We start from the raw sequence: 10,292 nt of genomic DNA on the forward strand, positions 1-10,292 counted from the left end.
CCTGTCAAAAACTTTAAGCTCATACACACACACATGCGCCTCTCTCACTTCTTGACTTATTCTGTTTTCTCTTTTATTTATTTTTATGTAAGACATTGCACAACTTACTGGTCTTACTGGTGCATTGCATTTGTTGCCTTTACAGCAAACTTGTAAGATATGTCTGTAGGTTAAAAGAATGAAAAGACAAAAATTATTTCCAGCTCCACAAAACCAAGTAAAAGGCACAGTTCTTGTTGGATTTGAATAAGAATGTACACAATCTTTAAAAGCCAAAAATGTTTTTTATTTTGTAGTGTATGGAGATGTTTACTGTACAATAATGTATATATAGATACATGTAATGAGTGATGGTGAATGGTGTGTGACTGAATGGATGATCAGAGAGCAGTGTTTCTTAAAGAGCTGCTTAAAATGATTCATAGCAGAAAAATGCATAATTTGTCTATCACCACTTGACAGGGAACAGCCTATCATTGCACAAAAATGGCTAAACACACACACACACAGAGAGAGAGAGAGAGAGAGAGAGAGAGAGAGAGAGAGAGAGAGAGAGAGAGAGAGAGAGGCAGCAGATGATTTTAAACACAAAGGACATTGGCAATAGAGTAACACAACAAACCTCAATGTTGTGTCTCACTTACACATTACAATAAGCATACAAACCAATATCAAATTCTGATACAGTGATTTTTTTTTTTAAATGGCTTAATGTGCCTGTTATTTCATTAAACTGGCACCATTATCAAAGGGCTACACACTTTACACTTTAAAGAGTCAATAACTTGCTGCAGCGTGTAGATGTTGAAGAAAGTAAATCTCCAAACTTGAAAGAAAAGGAAGGAAACCGTTAAATTTTAAAGTAAACAAAGCAAATACACAGTGCTATATAATGTCTACTATTACCACTATAAAATCAGTAGGTTTTCGTATAAAGGCCTTTTGAAAATAATTCATTATGAGCTAAAGTCCCATTTCTAAAGTCTTAGTGCCCCATTAAAAATCTTTCTTCAGCGACTTTTGAAAAGACACACACACACACAACACACAACACACATCTCAAGTCTGAGACTTCAAAGGCAGGTGGAGTGAAACCATAAAATTACAGGTAAGGTGTCACTTACCCCTTTGAAACCCAGTACTGCTCAAATCCAGGCAAGACCCGGCCAGCCCTGGAATTAGAACAAATGAAAAAGAAAAAGAAGAGGGGAGTGAATGACAGAACTGAGGAGGAGTGGCAGGGGAGTGGAAAGGTGATTTTACAAGCCATGTTGACAATATGGCAGCCATATTAAAGGGCCTAATTCTCCTGTAATATACCTTATATATCACACTCACCGCAAATGCACAGCGTATCATCACTGCCCACAAACATCAAATGAATCTTAATGATATAAGATCTCATGAACTTACGTCTTCATTAAACCATCATGTCATCTGTGGATGCACGAGGGCCTGTGGACAATGTTATTTCAAAGACTTATTTCCCACACGGGTATTGCCAACTATGCAATGATGCAAACCTGTCTAGAGATGTTTAAAATGTTTGTGCATGTGTGTGTAATATTGCAAATGAGTCTCAGAGTTTGATTAAAAACACGTCTGGTTGGTTTTGAAGCAATGGTGTAGGTCTCTGATAGAGAAAAGATGAAAGAAGATTGTTTTATACTCTGCAATAACTCTGTCTTAATGTGAGGCGTGTGATATTCAGCCAAACCACTGTCATACTGTTTAGTATCATGCATTTTCTTCACTCAATTGTTTTCTACTCAAATTCAAAATATTAAGTTATTATACTACAGCAACAGCACACATTAGCAAGCTAACCATAACTAACACTCAATTGAAACTGAAGCTGATTATGGCATTAACATTTCCAATACTTTTAAATCAAGGCATTTACACAAACAATGTAATGCTTTCTGATCAACAACAACACTACATAACTAATAGATATCAATAAGACTGTTTCCATCCTAAGCAAATGCTCTACTGGTGACTTGTCTGCACAATGCAACCATTTAAAAACCCAACATCAAAACTCTTTCAAACAACATACTAAAGATTAAAATTTCCCCGTCTTTTCTTATCCATAAAAATGCATAAAATATCCAGTTATTTTGATATTTACTCTCAGTCTCATGCAAAGCATGCTGGGACCTGGGAATCCCTGCCCAGTTTTAGCAATATTGCTTACAACACAAATTATTAATGTAGTCCTAAGTTAAATGAGTCATGTACACATAGGTTGGTTGATTTAAAACACATGTGATGCTTAGAAGCCACTTAATATTTTTCATTAAAACCAAAAATGATTTTGTAATGGAAAGAATTAGAAAATTAGTATAATTTAATTAGCATCGGAATCATTTTCTGTTTACGTTTTTTAAAACAAATATAGTATACACTGTTAACGATTTCCCTGTATTTTTACAGTACGGTACTGGCAGCACGGTTGCCAGTAAGTTACTGTATTTTGGGTTTACAGTACTGTACTGTAATACCATTTTACAGTACACAAACTAGTACTGTATAGTTACAAAGCAGTACTGTACTGTAATTTTACAATATTTTATTACAGTAGTCTATTTTTACAGTAATTTACTGTAATGTCTATATTGACCCATAAATACTATTTATTACTTATTACAGTTAATACAATAATATTATATAAAATAGATAGAGATTTAGGTTTAAATCTATAGTTATTAATATGGTAAAAATGCTATCCTTGACATGACATAATGAATTAAAAGGCAATCCAAGCAATGTTTGTATCAAAATTTTATTTAAAAAAACATTTAATTGAAACAAAACATTTAAAACAAGATTTTAAACAATAATAAACATATAATCAAGTAACATAAAATAAAATCAACAAGTATAAACAAGTTTGGAGACCCCTGCTGTAACATATTTAACTCTGGCAAATAGAACACTGTTCCATAGTTTGAAGTTTTCAGTTTAAAGTCCATCATCGACTAAAAGGTAACATTTCACTGTGGTAAAAAGAACACTGGCCCATAGTTTTAAATATTCTACTTGAATTTCATTTAACACTAAAAATAAATGCATTAAACTGGCAGACAGACCACAGTGGCCTTTACTTTGAAGTCGTCCATTCGAACTCAATCAGGGACTGCATGAAGCTGTTCACATGGGGGTTAATGGCCACAGCTTTTCTCTGCACCAAGTTCCTTGTCTTTTTGCTTGCTCCTTGTCTGGATGTGCACTTTTTCCCATCTTTGGAATTAATTCTATCCAGAAACCTGTTAGAAATATCATAAACATTAAGTCAACAAATATAAGATAGAAAAAGATTCTTAAAAAATTAAACTCAGCCTTGAATTTACTCCTATTCTGAAACCTTTTGCTCTTATTCTACTGTTCCACACCTAATTACATTAAAATACAGAAGATTCACTTACCGCTGAACAAACTCTTTCCTCAATGGACAGCATCCACATGGATCATGTCATGATTGAATGTCCTGAACAGAAAGTACAATTGTTACTGATTTGGACACAACTTTTTATTCTGAAAACAAAATCTTTTGTCAATAAAGTCCAGGGACACCTCTGCTAAATAAATACAATTATTAAATTAAATTTCTTATAACCAAAGTCTGAATATTTCTGTTTGTATATTTCTACATGGCAAACTAAGACAATTGTGTACATGTTGTGTATGGTCGTGTTACAGTGTTGTGTGTGGGAATTGTGAATGAGTGTATACATGGGTATTTAAAGAAACTGTAGTGGTAAAGTGCAAACTTACCGAACAATGTGCTTGGTGTGTGTCTGGTGTCACCCATTGTGCCTCCACATCTGCCTTAACTCCTGAAAAGTGCAATGACACTCATGTAAACTACAAATAAAAAGTGATCAGCACATTCCTGTGTACTTTTACATGTGACGTGAAAGCATTTAATATTGCAGTCGAAAAAATACATGACTTGTAACTGTACATCATGTACTTGCCTGGTGCCTTTAAAGATGATCCATCTTACCCAATCCAGCTTACAAGCAATGGTAAGACTGTAAAAAAGACAAACGTTACAAAATCTGTTAGCCATAGAAATAAGTAGACATTGTGAAGGAAATGGTAAAAGAAAATTTAGTAACACTTTACTATAAGAGTTTATTCCTTAACATTTGGTAATGCCTTAGCTAATATGAACTAACAATGAACAATATATTTTACAACATTAATAATATTTGATAATGTTCATTGTGCAGAGACAAAGTGATTGATTTAAAAATGTATTAAGTGTTTAAATCTAATATCATGCTATGCTAACAAATAAAACATTACTGTAAGTGTTAAGTCAGTTGTAAAACAAATATATATATATATATATATATATATATATATTAGTTGTTATATTATATATTATATATAAATATCTAAATAAGTCTTTTTTAAATTATTATTCTATAACATCTTGTCTACAGAAAATCTCTGAAAATGTCTCGTTTAGTGCAGAAAATAGCGATTTATAGTGACAAGGTAAAAAGACTGTCCCTTTAATGTTTTACCCGGACGGCTGCGGTGTAACACTATTTCACGCAAAGTTTTTTAACAAGTTAGTAGCTAGCTGCTCACTTTAAAGATAAACATGATCGCCTAAATCTGAGCAATCCTGGTGATGCCAGTTTTCTACACGATGTTATAATGGACTATTTTTACATCAAGAGATGAAGGATCAGATGACAGAGACGAGAAGACAAAGGTACGTAAATGCGGAGCCCATTCTCTTTTCGTGCATTGATTTGATGTGTTTTGGAAACTTATATATACAGCGTGTAATGCATCTGAAGTGGTGGAAACAATATGCCATAAAAATGTATTGGACAACTTACTGGGCGTGTAAAACGCTTAAGAGAAGATATTCTCTGCTTTTGCTGATATAAGTTACCGTAATATAATAACAACAACAATAAGCGCGGCAATCCCTTTCGTTCATCTGATATTAAGATGAGCCCAGGTCTGAATTATATTTGGTCGAAGTTAAAGCTGCGATGAGTTCGATGCATGTATCCAGTTAAATATGAGGTTTCTTGTTTTCACTTCTGTGGAGGAGTTCGGTACTACAGTATGCTGTGTACGGCGTGTCAAGTCCTATCTGTTTACAACCACGAGTCAGCCTTACCAAACAGTCGAACTTCATACTTTTCTCTGACGCTAACTGAACGGATGAAACGCCGTCAACGACCGTTATGCTGGGACCGCAAGACCGCGCTGGCTTTGTCCATTTCGTTAAAAATAGTTTCATTGTCACCACACTTTCAACACAATATAAACTCACCAAACCGTCATAATTTAGTTAAAACAACCCTATATTCATTTAAAAAGGTGTAAAGCGAGTTAAAGCAGCGGTAGACATCTGTGTGTAACGTTTACGTTAGCTTACTTTCTGAGGGAGATTGAAACTTTGTTGGCGACCGTTTTTCTCTCTCATTGCACGTTTAAAACAATATTGTGACAAACTATTGACAACATTCTTAAACTAAAAATTAAGTTTTCATGAAACAGAAATATTTCAAACTTACCGAACTGACAGAAATCAATCGTCCTCCTTCAGCTGCAGCCAAGAGTTGTGCTCTCCCTCTGTCTGTGTGATTTGACGTTGGCGCACTTTCACTGATTATTGCAAGTACACCTGGCACATTACAGCAATGGCTACAGCAAGGTTACATCAAGACCAAAATATACTGTAAAATTTTCCCGCTCAAACAAATTTACCCAGAATGCATTATGAACTGCAGTACTGTACTGTAATGTACACATACAGTATAGTACTGTGGATTTTTACAGTACAGTGCTGCTAAATCTACAGCGACATCTAACAGTGTATTTTTTATTAGTTGTCTGATCATTCTTATGAGTTATAACAGTGTAAATCAAAATTTTATATAAAGAAGAAAATTTGCAAATTTCCCAGGATCTAAAACAGTTGCCCATGTCAAAAGAGATGTTTTTGTCTCTTATGGGAAGTGATGCAATGAGGAACCCGAGGCTTAAAAACAACACAGAGCTCAAATCAAAGCAGCCAGAAAAGGGTTCAAACAAAGCAATCCTCCTGTCGACAGACACACTTTATATAGTTGTTTCCCAGCAGGCTATGTCTGAATTTGTGTGTGTTGACATCAGATTTATATCTGTCAAATCCAAATAAAAACATCTCAGGTACACAATTGTTTCAAATCACCTTAGATTTGAAGTTTTTTGTTCAGAAGTATTAATTTTATTTAAAAAAAAAAAACAATTTAAATCCAATTCATACAAAAAACATGTTGTTATTTCTAAATTAATGTGAATGTTTTAAAAGATCTAGAAATGTCTGGTGCTAAATTTATAATAAGTAAATAATTTGATTTAGATTTTTTTTACTTTAGAATTCACCAAACATAAGCATTTTTAATTGGTAATACTTTATGATTGTATGAAAATTTGAAAAATAAAAAAGCATATTATTTAATGTCAAAATGAAAAACTCAATATATAACTCAATGTACTGAGAATAGTCAAAACATTTTATCTTAAAAAAAAAAACTATATAAGAAAGAATTATCTATTTCTGAATGTCTTTGCAAAAGTATTCCGTGTAAAGGAAAATACATTCTTTTACTTGATAGTTACATCTTTTAACATTTTAAATGTTTTTAAGATTGATGTTTTATTTTCCTTATTTTTCCATATAACTCTGTACTGTAATAATTTGTACCCAAAAGTGAGCAAAACCTCTTGTGTGGCAATGTGCTTATTTGAAAAATCACTGTATATATAAAAAATAAAAAATAAAAACACATAATTTTATTGTAAAAATGCTGAATATTTTCAGTTAGGGTAAGGGTTAGGTTATTGTATTTACAACTACTACAAAAACAATAGAAGTACGAAATGTCCTCATTTAGATAGATAAGTAAACATGTGTGTAGAAGGTGTTGGAGATGGATGTGTGGTTTCCTGTGACTGCTGACAGGCTCAAACGTGGCCTGAGCAAAACAGGAACCTCATGTGTGACTCATTCAATCAGAACATCACACAGACATTAAACCTCCTCAAGACGCTTATAAACGCTTCAATCAAAAAAAATAAAGGTTCAATAAAAGGTTCTTTTTAATAGCTATAAAATCAAAGGTTATTTTTTCAGTCAAAGAACCATTTCTTTCTTACATTTTTACAGTCTAAACAACCAACCACTTTTGTGCAACAAAAAGGTTCTTTGCATGTTGAAGCTTTATTATAACACCAACCTGACAAAGAACATTTTCAGAAAAGTATAATTTAAGATTTACGGTAATAATTCACCTTCAATAAAGAGATCTGGTAAATTCCTATTGATATGATACAAACATCATCATTTAATTTCTGTTCTTTAATAGTTTTAAAACGTAATGAATTGTTCGTTTGAGGCATTGCTGTATACAACATATCTTCAAGAGATCATTACATTCAACTTGATCTTACTATGAGTTTCATACCTGTTTGTAAATTAAAAATGTGTCACTTCATACTGAATGATAAGTATTTTTATTAGTTTGTCATTAATATATCCCCTAACTCAGTGGTTTCCAAACTGGGAGGCAGGCACTCTTTGAGGGGCACAAGATGGTGCTAGGGGGCCAAGTTTTATGACATTTTATAAAATACATTACCTTATTGTAAATTATATGTAATCAAACCTCAGAAAACCAACCAACAGCACTACAATGTTTTATTGAATATGTTTTGGATGATTTAAAAAAAAATGTCATGAATGGGATACAAAGGGATGCACCCCACACATGGGGGGGGGGGGGTGCACACTTCTAAAAGTTTGAGAACCCCTGCACATCATTACAACATACTGCAAAAAATGATGTGTTAATTTTTTACACATTGTGGGTGTCATGTCATTTAAGGCGTTACTTCATGTTAAAATAAATGAATGGGCCAACACAAGTTGTTTTAAAAACAGTGACGCGAGTAACGCATTACAAAGTAATTCCGTTACTGTAATGAAATAACGCCTTAAATGGCATGACACACACAATGTGTAAAAATTTAACACATCATTTTTGCAGTGTATTTAAGAATGCATTTAGGTCTTAGTTCATTATGATTCATGGACTGTTATTATAAAGTGTCACCCTTTAACCACAGTGTTGTAAATACAAACAATATCCTTTGAAGGAATTTGTTCACTAAAAGTCTTTTGTTGTGATACAAAACAGTATTCGGTTTTAACTTAACACTGTTGTGGGATTCTTACTGTTTAGTAAAGAAAACAACAAAGTTTGTTGAAAGTTTGTGGTTTTCATTTAAAAGCAACATTTGAGGCGAGGTAAAGGAACTAGATTGCAACTGGAAAACAAGCAGTCCAGGTAATCACAAGAGGTGGTTTCCATAGAAGAAATAAACAGCAGTAAATGAAAGCTTAATCAGAAATTATGCATATGTCTTACGTCTGCTGTTTCCTTATCATTCAGTCTTATCTCTGGAAAAGGCATTAAGCAAGACAAAAATCTCTGAGGGTGGATCCTGCTGTTAGAAAAACCACAGCCAGTGAAGTTACACAATACTGCTATTGTTCTTCTTAGCATCTAGATGAAATTAAGTGCTTTAATATTCTCATATGTCTTTGAGCAGGCTGCCTTATAAGAACCCACATCTAGATCGGCCGCAGGGTGACAGGTGGATAAAACCGTGGTCTTGCCACCCACCCCCTTTACAACAAAACACAGCAAGCAACTCGGTACTAAATCCTTCTTCACGGAGGATAAAGTGAAAACATGTTTGATATTAAAAGCTTTATTTTGTGATTGATGACTCATTTGAATGCGATTCAATGTGGAAAACCCAATAAAGTGAGATGAGCACCCTGTGGTCGGGCACGCCATGTCCCGTGTTTTTGGCATGACTGGCAAAGCACATTTTTCAACAGGAGAAGTTGCTGCCGCGTTAATTACACGGCAGGTAAAGGCAGATGGATGCTGCCGTCACACCTGACAAGTGACAGTTATTGACAATCCACTCGTCTAGCCATAATAAAGCCTAGGGCAGAGGAACCAAACACTTCCAATCCAAACACAACAGAATGGGTTTCAAACGTAGCAGCTTTGCCATAGACAACTGTAACTGTGTTCAACAAATTAGTGAGAGAATGCCAAGCGTTTTTCAAGCTAAAAATGAAAGAGATCGCCTCTCTCGTGACTGACACACTGATCCGTGGTATTTCAGTAGTTTTTTTTTATTGTTTTGAAGCGAGAGATTCTCAGTGTGAAGTTTGAGGATTCCTGCCTGTCAATCAGAGGTACAAAGGAGGATGTGGGCTTCTGCTCTTGACAGAGTTTGCTTGAGGCAGAGGGCTAGACATCTTTTGAATGCCTCCGACTTTATCTTTCCTAATTCGTCTTCTGTAAGCCTAGTTCGTGCTATTCTGTTATGGCTTTGGGTGACACCTGCTATGCCAGACTGCATGTAATGCGAATGTCCTGGAGGAACATCACCTTCTGAGACGACTGGTTTGGGTAGATATACCTCAGGCTATGGACTGCAACGAGGGCTGCATTAAAATGTGATCCCAGCTAAAGTAATTTTTTGTGATTTCTACCTAAAATCATCCTACCTAATGTTAAGAAAATTCTGTAAAAATTAAACCTTGATATCTTTAAGGCCATGTCAACAAATGAAATTAACCTTGATTTCACAGACAGGGGTGCATATAAGATACTTTCCTGTTGGTGCTCACCAACATGGATAATCAGTTCTGAAAAAAAGAGATGGTGTTGGTGTGTTTGTGTGTTGTCTGTTTTAATGTGTGAGTTGAGTGTTGAGTGAGTGTTAGTGTTGGGGGGGAAATGGGCCACGGGTCAGTGATTCTGGGTTCCCCTCTGCACTGCCCAGGTCCACATCAATCCCAAACAGTCATTCACACACTGTCACCTGAGCTTCAAAGAACACAGTTTAACATTTTAAACCGCATTCTGCACATATATAGAAAAGCGGAGCTTAATCAGAACGATATAAGAAAAAAGACTCAAACCTTTTGTGACTACATGCCCCAGTAGCAGGCCATAAGGATGAGCCCACTAGTCCAATAACAATCACTGCTAGAGAAAACATGCATTTTAGTAACTAAACTTTTCATTACCAGATCTACTTTTCTTTATAAACAATTTATATGTGTGACTGAAATAGCCTTGTTTTTTTATACGCTAATATTTTGCAGCAATAGGAAATTCATTTTGACGGACATAACGAAGATGGAGTTCTTTCATGCTGATTTAGAAATGCTTCTGTATTAA

At 34.6% G+C, this 10,292-nt stretch overlaps 1 long non-coding RNA gene across 1 annotated transcript; it reads right to left on the reverse strand.

The window, feature by feature from the left end:
* Nucleotides 1–2,413: 2,413 nt before the first annotated feature.
* LOC135787239 (uncharacterized) lies at nt 2,414–5,853 on the reverse strand. The gene is made up of 5 exons (XR_010547045.2): nt 5,553–5,853; nt 3,981–4,037; nt 3,778–3,839; nt 3,429–3,490; nt 2,414–3,269 (listed from the first exon to the last, which is right to left on the reverse strand). It is a non-coding gene; the product is annotated as an uncharacterized lncRNA (long non-coding RNA).
* Nucleotides 5,854–10,292: the final 4,439 nt, after the last annotated feature.

The sequence above is a fragment of the Paramisgurnus dabryanus genome, chromosome 20, assembly GCF_030506205.2.
Source record: "Paramisgurnus dabryanus chromosome 20, PD_genome_1.1, whole genome shotgun sequence".
Lineage (NCBI taxonomy): Eukaryota > Metazoa > Chordata > Actinopteri > Cypriniformes > Cobitidae > Paramisgurnus > Paramisgurnus dabryanus.